At 36.1% G+C, this 17,660-nt stretch overlaps 1 protein-coding gene and 1 non-coding gene across 4 annotated transcripts in view; both read right to left on the bottom strand.

Moving 5' to 3' along the window:
- The window catches only part of LOC138703195 (chondroadherin-like), a 438,940-nt gene that overhangs the window by 318,492 nt on the left and 102,788 nt on the right, over positions 1 to 17,660 (bottom strand). The window lies entirely within an intron of this gene.
- Positions 16,658 to 16,730, bottom strand: TRNAT-CGU (transfer RNA threonine (anticodon CGU)). Its single transcript has one exon. It is a non-coding gene; the product is annotated as a tRNA-Thr (tRNA).

The raw sequence follows: 17,660 nt of genomic DNA, 5'->3' as shown, positions 1-17,660 counted from the left end.
ATTAGTGAATTAGTTAAGCGTAAATCATGACATAAAAGTCAACGCAATAAATTACGCTTGATTAAAAACAGAGGCAAAAGTATACGTGGGCCATTATTGCCTCTTCATAAGCAGAGATTAAAATTGCAATCCACAGATCTGTCACTGAAAGAAAGGAATTAGTTAGACGTTTTAAAACATAAAACATGCATGAACATGTCATTCTCTTGCAGTGAGTAGGAAGGGGTGAGCCCACTCTCCTCTCTTTTGACAGTATTTGGGCACCCATGTTCTAGGATATGGATGTAGGCCAGAGCGTGATTCGTCGCTAAAGAAACCAGACTCCATTGATCATCTGCCCAATCACCATGTTGCTGACACCACAAAGCACGAGCTTCTCGATTTCCACGTCGAATAGCTGGACACCTCAATAGACGACGGGCATTAAGGTCTCTTTCATGCAGTCTGTTCGTAACAGTCTGGGTTGACACCACCACATTCCCAACATTTTGCAACGCATTTCTTAACATTTTAGCAGATGAAGTCTTTTCTCTCAAGGCTCTTAAACATATAAATTTATATTGTAATTTGTGTTGTAATTCTCGGTTCACCTCTGTGTCGTCTCCTAGATTGTCATATTCGCGATATCGACTTCACATTCTTCATATTAGCCTACGCCTTTTCTAGTATTCATAGCCCTAGCTGCATCAGCTTGTGTTCCACCATTTTGAATCAATCACTCTAAACATGTCATTGAGGCTTAAATGACGACGTTGACCATCCATTTCCACCGTTTTAACAGTTCTTTAATGATTTACACTGTTAAAGTTACCAAACATCTCCATTACCAATAAACTGATTATCCTAAACGTCATATAAACATGTCATCGAGGCTTAAATGACTACTTTGAGCACCAATTTCCACTGTTTTAACAGTTCTTTAATGATTTACACTGTTAAAGTTATCAAACTCCTCCATCACCAATAAATTGATTATCCTAGCTGAGCCACTAAAATAAGAAATTCCGATGTAATAATGTCAAACTAAAACACTGGTTATCACGGTCTCTAGTCAAGTGGATTCACAAATGGAGCGCATCATGCCAGAAGAGTGTATCTACAAAACTGCAAGCTTACATTAGTCATTTAAATATACAGAGTATCCAAAATTGATGTATACACTCTGTGAAATACTATTTCACACCAAATAAATAAGATAGAAATGCAATTTTTGCGGTTTATGATTCAGAAGGCAGTGGAAAGCATGGAAACATGTTCATCTGTTTATAAACAAACATGACGGTGCAATTATCGTTCGATGAACGTAAGCGGATACTAAAATGTTATTGGAAATTGGAGATTGTTGTTGAGGTTCAACGACTTTGGAGGGTTGTAATTGGAACACAACCACAACAAGGTTAACGATCACAAGAATCCGAGACAAGTTTGAAGTCGACTGAACGGTGCAAGATGTGTTGAAAGGGCGGTGTGGAAGAAAGAGAAGTTGCACCGATAACGGGAGTGTTTATGCAGTCATACAGGCTTTTGCACAATCCCCAAAGAAGTCAATGAGGCAATGTTCTCGTGAGATTGATATCAGTAAATGCAGTGTTCATCGAATTTTACGAGCTCAAAAATGGAAGCCTTACATTCCGAGACTTGTCCCCTCACTAAATGAGGACGACCCAGAAATGGATAGGACGAAGAGGAAGTGCTGCGGAGTTCACGCCTCGATCTCCGGATTTAATCTCTCCAAACTTCTACCTATGGGGAGCTCTAAAGGACACAGTGTACGCCACAAAACCACAAACACTGGAGGAACTGAAAGTTCAGACTGAACATGCCTGTAATGATATTCCATTAGCAGTTGGTATGTCGCTCTGTTGCACGTCACTGTTTAGAGCGTACTATGGCAGAATGAGGCCATATTGAACATGTACGGGCTTAAGGAATACAAAACTGCAAATATAGTATTTCTGTCTCATATCGTTGCTGAGAAATAGGGTTTCAAAATATGTATACATCAATTTGGGACACTCTGTAGAATAATTTTTCCTATCCTTGTCTACTTAACAGGGTACTTTCTTTGATTCTTTCTCATGGTTATTGTAATTCTCAAACGATTGTTTTCAAACATAAATAGCTTCCATTAAAATATTTCAATAACGCTGCATTTGTTGACACGGTCTTCTGGTATGATGCCCTCGATACGAATAACTCACTTATGTAAATCCAATATTTATGATTTAATTGGGTATGGAAAGAATTTTCTAAAATTTCTTCTGTTTCTTAGACAATTTTGATGTGTTTAATGCATTTTATTTGTTTCGAACTATCTCTGAAACAATTCACATTGCACTTCACATTGAATTCAGGAAATACACTATGCGTCAAAACAAACAATCTTGAAATTATTATCGCTCATCTGCTGTCCATGTTTCCCTAGCAGCCAAATATTTATTTATTTTATATGATACAGTGCAGTCCCTGCGTTGGAAACTTCTGTTACGGGGAAACTTCTAATTTGGAAAGCTAGCTGACTCCGCCCACTACAGGAACACCACTCAATACGTTACCGATAAGGCGATCGCTTTGCTCATGCTCGACGTTGACATCAAAAGATACAGTAAAGAAGAGGAAATAAATTTATTTAAACTTGTAGATGAAAATATTACAAACTTAAATAAGAATTATTTTAGCATCTATATTTGTACACATACAAATATGAGGAGATTGTTAATAACACATACAAATATAAGAATAAATAATTACAGTGGTAACTCCTCTAAAGACAAAAATATTTTAAGTCATTTCGACTGATATCCTTTCATAATACATTTACTCAGACAAAAAATTACATGAAACTTGTAGGAAATCTGCTGCGTGGTGCCTCCAACGCTTAGAGACAAGTATGTTCAGTGTTTGTTCTCACCCGGCTGATTACACCACGTCCTCTTTCTACCAATCACAGTTCATCGCTCGGCAGTGGTTACATCGTCTAGGTATGGGCGGGCATATAAGACCAATAAAGTAGTACACAGTACGTACAAACGTATTAAATGACCTTTGATTGGTTAATAGTTTTTACTCCCATTTATAAACAACGAAGGGACTCCACTGTAGTTTAGGCCTAACATACTGTATATTCAGTGTTGGTGTTAGTGGTGCAATTATGGTTCTCACAAGAGAGGAGAAGGTGTTTATCGTCGAACATTATTTCCTATCATACGGAGTGAGACGTTAGAATGGGCCGATCTTGCGTCACGTTAAAGAACAATACCACGAGCGATGTAACAATGAGGTACCAAATAATAACACAACAATGTTAGCTGTCGTCGAGAAGTTCGTCGTACGCGACTATGTTTGTAATTTCAGTACTCCGTATGTCCGGAAATAATGCTTGACAATAGCTAAACACCTTCTCCTCTATTGTGAGAACCATAATTGCAGAAATAAACACAAAACTGAATTCACATCAAACTATTATATAGAATAAATAAATATTTCGTTGCTAGGGAAACGCCGACAGCAGATGAGCGATAATTTCAGTACTGTACATTAAAATGAAATTCTTTAGAGCCATGGATGTGCTGGCATTAATTTGCGGACATGAAATTTGGTTGTAAGGACAAAATTAATATACGACACAAGCAATGTTTCAAATTAAAATCTTTCGTAAATAAAACGGCTGTAAAAACTCGAAAGAAGGTCTGATGCGTTCAAAATATGTTTGCGAAATTATGAAAGTTCTAAAAAATTGTCATTTCATAATTTCAGAATACTTCCTTCATAACGAGAAAACCAAATGAAACAAACGCATCATCGCAGTGTCAAATTTAGGCGATAGGGAGATTATAATTATCTCTCGTAGGGAAGAGGAGGGGAGATAGGGCGGCCTGGTTCAAGAAGCTGTCCTCCTGTTTGCATTAAACCGCAGTATATTGAATTCTCTGAACTCGCTGGGGTCCCATGCAACTTCGTTCTATACGTTTTCCGATTCATTACTTTTAATCTTATATTCTTCTTGTAAATTTGGTAGGCATCGTACAAATACGAACAAACGGAATCTCAGAGGATTTCTTTTGAAGGTTCAATACGTAGGCCTAATCTGGAGAGCAAACAAGGAACTGTCCCGTGGGATAAAATATGGACCCCTTATTCAAAGAATAAACCTTAATATTCCTCAAGATTAAAAGGGGACTGAACATAAGAAATTCTAGCTGTACAGCTCTGCTCATGTTAAAATAAAACAGATTGTAATAATTCAATGCATTAGTAATATTTTTAGATTATGTTCAGTCTGTTTGGGCCGTATTCATAAATATTCTTAGCGAGGGCTTCCGGTGGATGATCAGCGAACTAACGTTTTTCGTATTCATAAACCAGTGTTAGCGATATGATACGATATGATATGATATGATATATGATATGATATGATATGATATGATATGATATGATATGATATGATATGAATCCTGTACAAGTATCCAGTCGATAGCCCGAGGCTAGTTTAGCATGCTCATAGAGCGGGGTAGCGAAATGTCTATGAATAGCACTCTTTAATTCTAACATAGTGCTTGCTAAATTATTAATAATATAGATAAATTTGTCTGTCTTTAAACATATTTGACTACAAATTAAACAGCAAAATATTATTCAAATTTAAAATTGCACACAGGCTGAGTTTAGGGTCGTCATCATCATCATCATCATCACCATCACCATCACCATCACCATCACCATCACCATCATCATCAGTTGCCTCTTGATTCGTTTCGTTCTTGAATGAGTGGAACTTTTCCCTTCATCTCCTCGATAGACATCCTCGGAATCTCTTCGTGTGTGGTTTATAGGCCAGTAATTTTAGTGATACTTGGTTATTTTGCATCGACACTCTTCGTTTTTCTTAATGTTAAAATTTCGCTATCATGCATAAATATTTTATGGAGACAAAACTTCGTAAAATTTTTTACTGCTCTTCGACATGTTTAGTAAAAATTGTTTAAATAAAATCACAAAAAGATAAAAGCTGACTTGAGTTTTAAAATAAGATTAATAGTAAGAGATGTGACAGAAGTTTGTCTTAACGCCCGGGTTGAAGACGATAAAAATATGTTAGTAATAAAGAATTACGCTTGCTGTTATTCTTATTTTCTATAGTTAGATATATAGGAAGTACAGAAAAAACATTGCCGTTGCTTATAAAATTTCTTTTACAACTTTCACTGAACACTGATATCGCAAGATTTGTTCTTTGATGTTTTATTAAAAACTACGCGCTCGCAGTAGCGTCCCGGTTAAATGGAATGTCGCGGGGTTCGATTCTCGATAGATCATGCATTTCTTCTATGGGTCTAATTTTTTCGGCTTCACTATGGCCTTGGGGCTTACTCAATCTCTAACAGAAATTGGTCATTAGGGTTAAAGGCGACAATCAACTAGGACGGTATCCCTACTGCTAATAATCCCAAGTCTTATCCTCACGCTTACTCTTTGAGTCTTTCATAGCCTATAATACTAGGTATACTTTTTTGTTAGGTTTCTTTACACAGCGCGTGAGCAGGATCTTTGTGTGTATCGGTAGACAATTGATTATTGTTGGATATCTGTTTCTACTGTCGTCGGCTTGGGTTTATGTAATTGATTTTTAGACTTTTTAAAATGTTTATGATATTGGTGGTTAAGGCGGTGATGAATCATGGTATGTAAATTTCCAATTCGGTATTTTTCTTTGTGTCTAAGGGAAATCATGTGAAACCCCAGAGAAATAGGCCGTAGATCAGCGGTCATCAGCACAGAGCATCCTGGAGCTAGCATCTCTTACCCGTGGAGAACACACTGCACCATGGTGCACTGGTAGCTGCTAGCGGGCATGCTCTCTACCTCTTCTTGCTGCACGACGGGGCACACAGGACGGCTCCAATTACCCTTTACCCATTTCAGCGAGTGCTGACGACCACTGCCATATATAATCTCAAGTAAAAAATATTAACGCTTTATTTAACGTTATGTTTTATGTTTCTTAGAATTGCATATTTATTTAATTTTTTTTTCTATTTGTGACACCATAGATAATATCTAGACAGTGAATGCGGGATGACTTAAGGAAAAGTGAAGTTGTTTCGTATCGGAGTATATGGCACGTGCCGCGTTGTTCGTCTTTTGTGTACCTGGCGAGTACAGCAGCGTACATAACGAAGGAACCCCGGTCCACATTGAAACGCAATCCTGCTCAAGTATTTAGTACGAGTTGAATAGTGTAGTGCTGATCCATTCGTAATGTCGAAGTCAAAACGTTAAATTCGCTTAGAGATACGAAATGCAATTAAGAAGTACGAGAGTGACATTTTATATATTAACGAAGACAATATCGTGTGTAATGTATGTAAAATCGAAATAAAAACCAGAACAACTCAGGCTATAGAGAAACATTACAACAGTACATCGCACAGGAAATGCCTTGAAATGAAATCTGAGGAACCATCATCATCATCATCATCATCATCATCATCATCATCATCATCATCATCATTTAGTTGTGCGGGTCTAAACGACACGTGCAACATGATGCTCAGTGCAAATATTCCTCTAAAGAAATTGAGTGGTCCCCATTTTAGAGTTTTTCTTCAGAAATCCTCTCGATACAAAAACTGTTTAAGCGATAGGCGAAGACGATTCAGCTTCGACAACTTACGACAATATATCGTCGTTTACTTCAACGCTGGTAATTCTATCAATGATGACGAGGACTGAACTTGCAAGGTACTGTATGTGCTACACTACTACAGTACATTATTTTTCTTTTCCTTCTGACTGTACGGAGATACAGTAGCATGTTGACATCGTCTGTTTACATTTAAAACCTGTTGAGCCAATGGTCTGAATGAAAAAAAATGTAACATATAGTAAATGTGTACCTACATTGAACGATAAGTAATCCCGCATCCACTGTCTAGTAATATCTGATAATAGAACCAGAGTATTTGATAACTATGATACTGTTTAGTTTTGCTTTTTTGTATAAATTAAACATCTCTAATATTATTTATTTGAATGACGTATGTTATTCAAAGTTACGAAATATTCCTACGCCGACCAATTGCTATTGCGAGAATGATGAGCGAGACTCGAAGCGCACAAGAGAGTTACGAGACGAGACGAGACGAGACGAGACGAGACTCGAAAGACAAATGCAACGAACACAGCGAACGAGAGCAGCAGTTAGTTTTGTTCATCTCTAAGTCTACAGTATTGAAGGGTAGAATAAAAGTCAGGAATTTGGAAAGCCGAAATACGTACAAACAAGAAGAGATTCTTAAAAGCAGGATGGCCTATGAGCCTAAACCATAGTAATAATAATAATAATAATAATAATAATAATAATAATAATAATAATAATAATAATAACAGTAATAATAACAATAATAATAACTGGAATTTGATGAAGAAAATAATCAAAATGCTGAAGTGTTGTTTTTCTTGTGTTTATAACGCAGTTAATTTCAATGTTACCTCTGTCTGATAACCTATCTAGTCCAGCCATGAAAGCGAAGGTTAAATAAATGCTACATCATTTGGTGTTTGACCGCAAGAACACGAAACCCGACAGCACAACTTGTGAACATCGATACCGAGCAACCTGTGATGCCTTTAAGGTGGCCAGGGAGATTGCAGTTCAAAGCGAAGGAGTCCATACACTCAACTCTGTTGGTTTTGTCCAGTCCTCGAGAAGAAATTGCTGTTGGCTGCGTACACACTCCTGCTCGCCGTCTTCATCTAAGCCAGGTCATATAAAGGGTTTACCAAAAGATTATCTTTCTTAGCTACGTTTGCATCTAGTCTACTTAGTAAGTCAAACCTGCACAATTAAAAGAACATAGCCTAGTTGTCAGAAAACGAAATGTATTATTTTTATGTTAAGGCGTTTCATTCTAATTTCTCTATAATTTTTATTTTTTTCTTAAATTGACCACATTTTGTGACCGACATATTTATAAAAGGAACGTGTGGCGTAAGTGTCAAAATTGCTCACGAACACACACTGGACTTTAGTCACTTGCAATATGTAGGCTTTCCAACTTCCGTAACTAAAAATTAGGGACACAAATCTTATTGACAATTTTATTGCACTAATTTCCACCTATCAATCCACATATTCAACAGTAGTACTCTTATAACAGTATATGTATATTTTAATAGAATCCTTTTATTTCATATGTAAAAAAAATCTACACCTCTGGAGTAGTGGTCAGCACGTCTGGCCGCGAAACCAAGTGGCACGGGTTCGAATCCTGGTCGGAGCAAGTTATCTGGTTAACGTTTTTTCCGGGGGTTTCCCTCAACCCAATACGAGCAAATGCTGGGTAACTTTCGGTGCTGGATCCTGGACTCATTTCACCGGCATTATCACCTCCATTTCATTCAGACGCTAAATAACCTGAGATGTTGATACAGCGTCGGAAAGTAACCCAATAAAATGAAAAAAAAAAATGTAAAAAATACAAAACTTGCCAAAATGACTACAAAACAAGTTAAAAAACAGTATCAATTCTTTTTTAATCTTCCGTACACTACTTTTAACATTTGAATATAAGTAATTGATTAGCTAGCGGACTTACTCGTGTTAACCAAAAACTCAACACACTAGAACAATACGAAATATACAAACACACTAAAACACACCCTGATCAAATTCTCAACACACAAATCAATTTCAGTACATACACAATTTGACTCCACTTTTCAACACCTTTCAACAATCAAACTTACCCACATAACAGGCAGAGAAGTTCGAGATAACGCCGAGATCTAGTAGGCTCTGAGGATGGTGGGATGAAGCACCGAAACAGCTGTAAGCCGCACAGACTAACATAATTAACACGAGTAAGTCCGCTAGTTAATCAATTACTTAGTATCAATTCATTAATGTTAACTACTTGGAAATTAGGAACCCATCTTATTGATGTAATTACTAACCTAATATAACTAACCTAACGTAATCTGAACTAACCCGAACTAACCTAACCTACCTACACAAAAGGTTTCAGCCACTCTTCTCAGAAAAAAAACAGAGACCTTTACGTAATTTATCACCAGAGCCATGAGACCTTATCACACGTGAAAGGCTGCGGTATTTTACAAGTCTTCGTTGTTGTCCTCGTTGATATCTATATCTGTCGTAGAAGTGGTCATATAAATATTTCTTTTTTCCACTTTTTCGTTGAAACCAATAAATGACGCATCAAGTGAAACAAAGTGGAAATAATACTGAATGGCGCCAAACTAAAGCCAAAGTGCATAAGATGAGTTCAGAGGATAGGTGATTCAATAAGTATCCTGTAGGCTGGGATCAAACCTACTAAAACATGTGTTATGATCCCACCCGTCACTCTGTTGACACATCAACGAGAATTAAATTTCTGCCTTGAACATGCATAAGTTACTAAAATCATTTAACCATTTCGTCACATATTGGAAGGTTGTCTGTATGAGACTCTACATCCAACATTCTGATAGGAACGAAAATCAGTTGTAAATGCCTAATATGCCATGAAATCGAGACTTTTGATACGTGTGCAAATTATTTCGGGACGCGTGACGCAATGGTCGAAATCGGGACTGTCACTGGAAAGACGGGACGGTTGCAACATACAACTGTTATCTTATCCTAGTAATTATTGTATTATTTTCCTTCTTAAATACCTTCCTTCCTTTCCAATACAGTGCTTAATCTAATGAATGAATGGTTCCATGCAAATAAACTAGCACTTAATGTTGATAAAACCAGTGCAGTCAAATTTAGTACACACAACAGTGCTCAGATTTCCTATAGTATTCGATTAAATGGAACTCATCCCAAAGAATCTATAAGCACAAAGTTTCTTGGTTTAGAATTGGATAATCGCTTGAACTGGAAAACGCATATAGAATGTATTACTCGTAAATTGAGCTCTGCCTGTTATGCATTAAGCTCCTTATCTACTATTGGCGATATAAACTTACTTAAAATGTCATACTTTGCATATTTTCACTCTGTAATGAAATATGGATTAATATTCTGGGGTAACTCGTCTGAAGCTAAGCACGTTTTTGTTTTACAAAAGAAAGCTATAAGAATAATGGCTGGTGTGGATAAAAGGACATCATGTAAAAATATTTTCCAAAATTTAGAAATCTTGACCTGACCTTGTGAATACATTCTTTCCCTAATGATGCTGAATATTAAGAACCAAGATAAATTCAGTACTAATCAAGACATTCATCATTTTAATACAAGACATAAATCAGATATTCATCTACCCTCTGTTAGTCTAAGCTCTTATAAAAAAACGCTACGGACTTACGCGCCAATTCAATAGATACCATTATTTCAAAATGAAGTAGAGCTATTTCTGTCAGTCGCTAACAATTTGATAAACAATACAATATGCCACTAGGATGAGATAAAATAGTAATTTATGTATAAGGGCGAAATGAAGATGTTTATAGCGAGGACTACAGGGTTGCTGCCAAGGGCCTCTGGCCCGAGGGTGCAAGTGTCCCTAGGTTTAAACATGAAATTTCGTCAAAGGTTCATACCTTATTTTGTGACACACTAGTCCGTAATTGAATAAATTAAAACTTTTTGATAAGAGTTTTAAATTAGAAATTCGCTTTGTATTTGTATGTCTTGTTTAGCGTGTTTTGTTTTGATATCTAAGAGACTGTGTATACTAGAAAAAAAATAGGCTATGTAGAATAAAAATTATTCGTTGTGGAAGCCCATGCATGATGCTATTATTTCTTTGTTGTTAAGTTGCCAGTCTCTGAATTTAATAAATATTATTCTGTTATGTTGGAAATGATGTCGGAATCTGTTGAAACCAAAATAAATTACTTCTGGAGTTGTTATTAAAGCCAAACAAGCTGAAGTTAAGTTGTTGCCAATTAAATAAATTAAGTATAAGTAAAGAAACGACATATTTTTTGGTCCTGGGGGTCTATAATTTGTTATGCCATCCTAGCATTATAAAAAGGTTGTTACTATATCCAATTTCGTGCCTAATTGGCTTATTATGGCACGCGTGCCAATAACAGCAATGACATATTCGCTATGACGTAATGCAGGAACGCTAGGGTGGGGATGCATGCAACTTGTCTGGCTATCTTGCTTATCGCTTCTACGCGCCACGTAACAAGAAATGAAATGCAGGATAGAAGGTAACGTATCATTTATTTCTAATCTTTAACAATTTTGTATCACTTTCTTAATATCACATAAAACAGTTCTGTGATTCACAGAAACTATATTAACAAAATAAAGGAACATTTATAACATAAAATTTCGTACCCAAGGTATGACTAGAGTTTTTAATACCTGCAAGGTCATCCATTCCTCTTTAGTCAATTCCAATGCCAGGCGATATGAACATATCAACACTTATGTCAGCTATGGATACCGAAATATTTCATAATTTATTTCCTACAGTTTATAATGCTAAGATGCCCTAAAGTGTTGTATCCAACTCGTGGATAATCTTATTATGACACTTGTGAAAATTGTCGCACGGACGGTTTACTAATGCCATAATCATCAAAATTATCCACTTATTGCATAAGTAACTATTTTAGGTCCGCAGAGGTATAATGGGCTGTATTACATATGAATCCTATAGATTCAAAAACTATCCACTTTCACAAATTAAAGGGTTTGGACAGTGATAGATGGCAAATAGAGGGAATTTTCAACCTAACAGTGACTTTTAACAAACCTTTTGTTTTAAATTTAGTGACTTTTTGAATTCAAACTATATAAACAATTAGAATTCATTCTTAGTAACCATATATGGGCATAACTCAAGTCTGAACAAAACGGTCTTTAGGGGGTTTTGAATCTAGAGGATTCATATATCGTATCCATGGAGAAATTGAATAATTATGGATAGGGACCGGATTTTTATGTAATTACATATTAAATTCCTTTCAACCTAACCGTACATAAATAACAAATCTTTGTAAATCTTGTAATTACCATTAATATATTAAAATTTGATACTACATATTTTTACATATTTACCCCATATTACATATTATGGCTTGATATTACATAAATCTTCATATTTAGGGGTTTTATTCATTTTTACTTCTCTAAAAGAAAAAAAAAAAAGAATTCTGCTGGGGAAGTTTATAATTTGAAATACACAGATTTAAAAAGCCTTATCATCTACCTAAGAAAGGATATATTTCGGGACGAAACATAACGTCCTTAGTTCCAGGAAGTAAAAGAGGCACTCACTCCATACCGCCCACTGTAAATATGAGTGAACAACTACCTTGTATTGTAAAAATCACTCAAAAGCAGCGTTGCCTTCATGCAGTGGAGTGGGACGAGGATGACATGATTTGTCTCGAACTATAATTTTCTGCACATTCTTAACAAGTCATTCCCATGCAATTTGCAACCTTACCCACCCTCTTCCTAATTCTTCCAGGGAAAACTCGTGTCAAGTCTGACATGAGCCGCAATAAAGTAGCCGACTTTTGAAAAGAAACTGGAGTAAAGGAACAATCTGGAAAGATGTCGAAAGATTTAAATAAATAGCTTTCCAGGTTATTACTTTACCTCTTTACTTTAAATTTAGTAGACCTATTCAGAAATGGGATTTTCCGAGCAATTAAAAAGTATGGTTCTTAGCTGGAATAATCCTATTTTTCTGAATGAGACAGGAATGTCACTTTTCAAACAAGAGTTTGTAAATGCCTATAGTTTCAGGTTTTAGTAGGTGCAGTAGTAGCAAAAAAAAAAAAAACCGAACCGACCCTTGTAGCTGATACAAAAGAATCCTGTGCTGTATATTGTGTCAAACTGTGGTAATTTCAATATGGATAGTGAAGCCAGGGATATGTACTGCTATTTAATGTAAAAATACGCAGTTATCTTTGCCCAATAGAGGTAGAAATGTAGGCCTAATATTGATGCCAGATGAAAATAAAACTCTCAAAGTCTTTTCGTCTGTAAGTTTGAGGCACTGAAGGTAACAAAAGACGGTAAGAATCGAACAAATGCAATACATTTCACTGTTACAATTAATTATACAAGATGGGTGTGTTTTGTGACTAGCAAAATTTGAATCTGTGACTCTGAAATCAGCTACAAGGGTCGGTCCGGTTTTTTATGTCATTACTGTACATTACTTGTTTTTTTTTTACAGGGAGCAGCTAAAATGCATGTGTCCCACATCTCCTCTTATTTTCTCCTAATCCAGTAAAGCGAAACAGTGCGTGTAGTACTGTTGTGTCATTCATTTCACTCAGTTCTCTAGTTTTAGTACTTATAATAGTAATAATAATAATAATAATAATAATAATAATAATAATAATAATGATAATAGCCTAATATGTCCCTTAAAGGGCAAAAGCCTCCTGCTAGAGGGTAGCTCTGTTTCACTAACGCGGTGAGCTACTCCGCGTTAGGTTGTGTCTAGTGTTTCTTTGTCTGGTTGGAGTTGATTTCGCTGTCACTTTGATTAATTTTATTCCACTAACACTTGCTATTCTGGACCATTGCTGACCTGCTTGTGTTGTGTAGAAGTCTGCCCACCTCTTCCTTGGTCTGCCTCTATGCCGGTCTCCTGTGCGCGGGTCCCACATGGTGGTCTTTCATCCGCTCGATGTGGCCTCCCCACTTCCACTTCAATTTGTTTGCTCTTTGTGTGACGTTTGTTTTTGATTTAGTACTTACAGTACTTATAAAGTGCAAGTGAGTTTATCTACTGCTTTTAACTAAATAAAATGGCCCCTGGATATTCAAACCTAACGACAAAAATAAAATCATGGATTGCAATGGACGAAGCTTTCACTACAGATAGAAAAATAGTAATGTGTCAAGTGTGCGGTAAAAAAGTCGGGTGCTCTATGAAATCACAACTGGAGAGTCTTACCTATCCTATACCTGCCAGATATTGATATTAAATATTTTCATGATTTTACGTATTTTGGTACATATTCAGCTTATTTTTCTTACATAAATATGTACATATTTCACACCTTGATATTACATAAAAGTCCGGTCCCTAATTATGGACTAGTACGCCAAAAAATAATGTTCCTTAGGTAATTTAATTATAGCGCGTCTATCAATGAATGGTGATGGTGGCTATGTTCCTATTATGTTCGTCATGGTGATGGTGGTGGTGCTGATATTACTGTCGCAAGTGATAGTGGTGACCAGTTGTTGTTATTGGAGACGATAGTCATGATGATGGTGATAGTGATAATTTTGGTGATAGTCTTCTGGTTGTATTCTAATATTTATGGTGGTGTTGATAATGGCTGCGTTAATGGTGATTGTGGTGTAGTGGCTTGTACGATTATGATAGTTATTGTGATGTCATAGAGTTATCGCGGCCATAAGACTCAAATTATGGATTCATACAAAAACACTTGAAGGTATTACTGCGAAAGTGATTCAAGCTTGTTCGGATAATGTATAAACTCGTAGCTACTCCGTTGAGAGCTGGAAATATATTTCAATGGCGTTTATAATACTTTGTCAGCATAATAGTAGGCAGGAAGTTAGAAAGAACTTAGTATTGCTACAAATTTAGTTGAAAGCGATCGTTTTAGTACATAAAACGGTTCCTTATGGTATAAGTATACAAGCCTGAAGTGGGAGCTAGGCCAACTCACAGAAAGCAATGTTATAGACTTGAGTACCTCTGCGGGTGGTTGGCTTGTGTGCATATAGTGAATAGGACATTGATCTTGAGCACAAGAAATGCTGCCAAGAAATCTGGCTCTGCGGGAAAAAAGACTTACAACCCATAAGAAACAAATAGACCATCCATCGTCTCTCGCAAATAAGAACAAGGCAAACAAGATACAAACCCTCAAATGTAAGCTTTGGGGGAATTCGAAAGGAATAAATCTGTGTTCATCGCATAATTGAATAGTAATAGCAGAGACCAACATAAGCTTAGTTTAAAAATAAGCTACAGGAATTTCTAGGAGTCTGACACAAACGCAAGATATTTATTAAAAGAGTGATACGAAAAGTAAGAGAATCTCCTACGTTCTCTATTTTGAAGATGAATAAATAAAGCACTCTAAAACAAAAGCGACATGTGGAAAACATATATAAAGCAAGACAAATTGTACAAAAAGGGGTATCACAACTATGATTTATAATATACTGGTCAAAAACTGTTTTGCATATTGAAACTTTTTGTATATCTCAGTCAAATAGGACACGCATTTTTATATCTACAATAATGTAAAGTACAGTCAACTATGGATATAATGAACTTGGTTATAGCGAACATTCGGCAAAAGTGAACCTAACTCGTTGATCCGACCCGCATACATTAAAAAAATACATTAATATTTCCGTTTATAGTGAACCCTCGCTCCGGTTATAGTGAACCTTGTATCCTGACAAATTTTTATTTGAAGTCACACCTTCTTGTATGAAATTGAAAGAATGTGTTGAGAACAACATTCTAAGGGCCGATTGTATAAACCATTTAATCTAAGATCAGAGGTTAAATTGATCCTCGTTCTAGCTAAACTTGGAATTTTGTGTTGTATAAAGTCTAAACTGAGATTAATTTGTCTCAAACTAAAGTCAACTTTGACTGAAGAAATTTCTCCGATTAAGTTAGATGATCCAAGTTCAGTTATTCCTTTCCTGTTTAAAATATACGAGTGACAGATTGCGCAAATAAAATATCCAGTATTATTATTATTATTATTATTATTATTATTATTAATAGATATGGTAGGTATATATATATATATATATATATATATATATATATATATATATATATATTCAATTTCTTGCCTTAATACACAAACATTCTTATATTTTATAAGGCTCTATCGTGTTCAGCAGTATGAAATAACATAACCTATAATTATATTATGTTTATAACAACCATTCATTATTAATGGATATGATAGGTACATTCATAAATGTTCAATTAACTGTATTACTAAACGAAAATTATCGTTTTATAAAGCTTTATTATGTTTAGCAGTATCAAACACCATAACATGATAACAACTCGGAGAACAGTCAACCTTCTTCTTATTGTCCGCCATTATTTACATTGCACAAAAAACCAGTGTCTCCAACAGAGTGTACGGAAAGTCGCCAAAAAGTAGTTGGAAAGTAGCTAGATTTCTCATTATTAACAAAGAAAGATTAAATTTTGTCACTATGGGGTGCTAAAAAGGTCGGTAAATCCCTATTTAAGCAATATAAAAGTTAAAAGAAATTGTCGTTGAAAAAGAGTTAAAGTCGCTAGATTGGCAACACTGAACAAACCTGTACAGCATGGTCCGCGCATAACATACTTCACCTGTTTATGCGATGTTGCCAAATCCTTTTCACGTGAATTTAGATTGCATTTGAACCAAGGTAATTTGATCACAGAAAAGTTTTATGCAACAGAAGAAGTGTCTGAACTCGGTTCACTTTCCGATCTTCGATCAAAGTTGATCTTTAGTCAGGGAGTTTTATACAATTGGGCCTAAGAGTCTTACTCCTTTAGTCAAAGGCCAATTAGCGATTCCTAGACAATGAGCTGTACTGTAAATCCAGGCAACACGTGACGACCTTGCCTCACTCCACCGTCGAAGGGTTGACATTCTGTTCTCAGGAACTCTACTGTACTTAATATTTGAGGAGAAAAATTCGCTCCGGCGCCGGGGATCGAACCCAGGTCCTTGGTTCTACGTGCCAAGCGCTCTGACCACTGAGCTACGCCGAATTCAATCCACAGCACCGGATCGAACTTTCCTCCTTCTATGTTTCCCTTTGTGGCCTGATCCCCGGCGCCGGAGCGAATTTTTCTCCTCAAATATTAAGTGTCAATATTACAGATAAATTCTGTAGGACAAATTAATATACCTATAATATACTCTATTTTACTGTTATTTCTACTCCTGCACCGTCAAAGGGTTGCCTTTTGTTCTCAGAAACATTGACGGATAGCATCGAAACAACGGAAAATGGAATTTCCTTCTTTTGTTAAAAGGGGCCGGACATTATGTCCAGAGCATAAATGAAGGTAAGATTTCGATGGCTTTCAAACTCCACCAAATCCCCTCCCAGTTTCCATTAAGTGACCTGGGAAATTCCAAGGCTGCGTATTCAATCAAACCATAACAGCGTTTGTCATTTCTACCTGATCTAGTATTCCAACGGTGAATGTACTGTATAAAAGCGTAAAGTGTTTTCTTTGAAAGATGAGACGAATTTAATAAGTGACACTGAATGTGGTCTTTCGCAAGCGGACGTGGGTCGACAGCATAGTTTAAAATGAAATATTTTATTTTCTTGTTCGCAATTCCATTCATTTCTGTCCTTTAAGGTTAGGGGAGAGACACTTCGGATATAGTGAACGAAATATGAAAGTCCGCAGAGGTTCACTATATCCGGAGTTGACTGTACAAAGAAAAAACCTGTAATAACTTAGAGATAACAGACTTTTAAAAATGAAAAAAAATCTTCTTCCTTTGTAAAAAAATGTTAAAACTCATTGAATTTTTAAATCAAAATAAACCACTTTCAGTGCATTCAGTAATGTGTTGGGTCCGTACTAACCCTGAGATAGGTTTGGAGATGATGGGACGTGGTGAAAACTGGTTATCCAGTTCATCTTGAAAGTTGTGCCATACTTGTATTGCAACAGGCATGT

This window comes from Periplaneta americana, chromosome 7 (genome assembly GCF_040183065.1).
Source record: "Periplaneta americana isolate PAMFEO1 chromosome 7, P.americana_PAMFEO1_priV1, whole genome shotgun sequence".
In the NCBI taxonomy this organism is placed as follows: Eukaryota; Metazoa; Arthropoda; class Insecta; order Blattodea; family Blattidae; genus Periplaneta; species Periplaneta americana.
The sequence above is the reverse complement of the archived record's forward strand: the minus strand, read 5'-3'. Positions and strand labels throughout refer to the sequence as shown.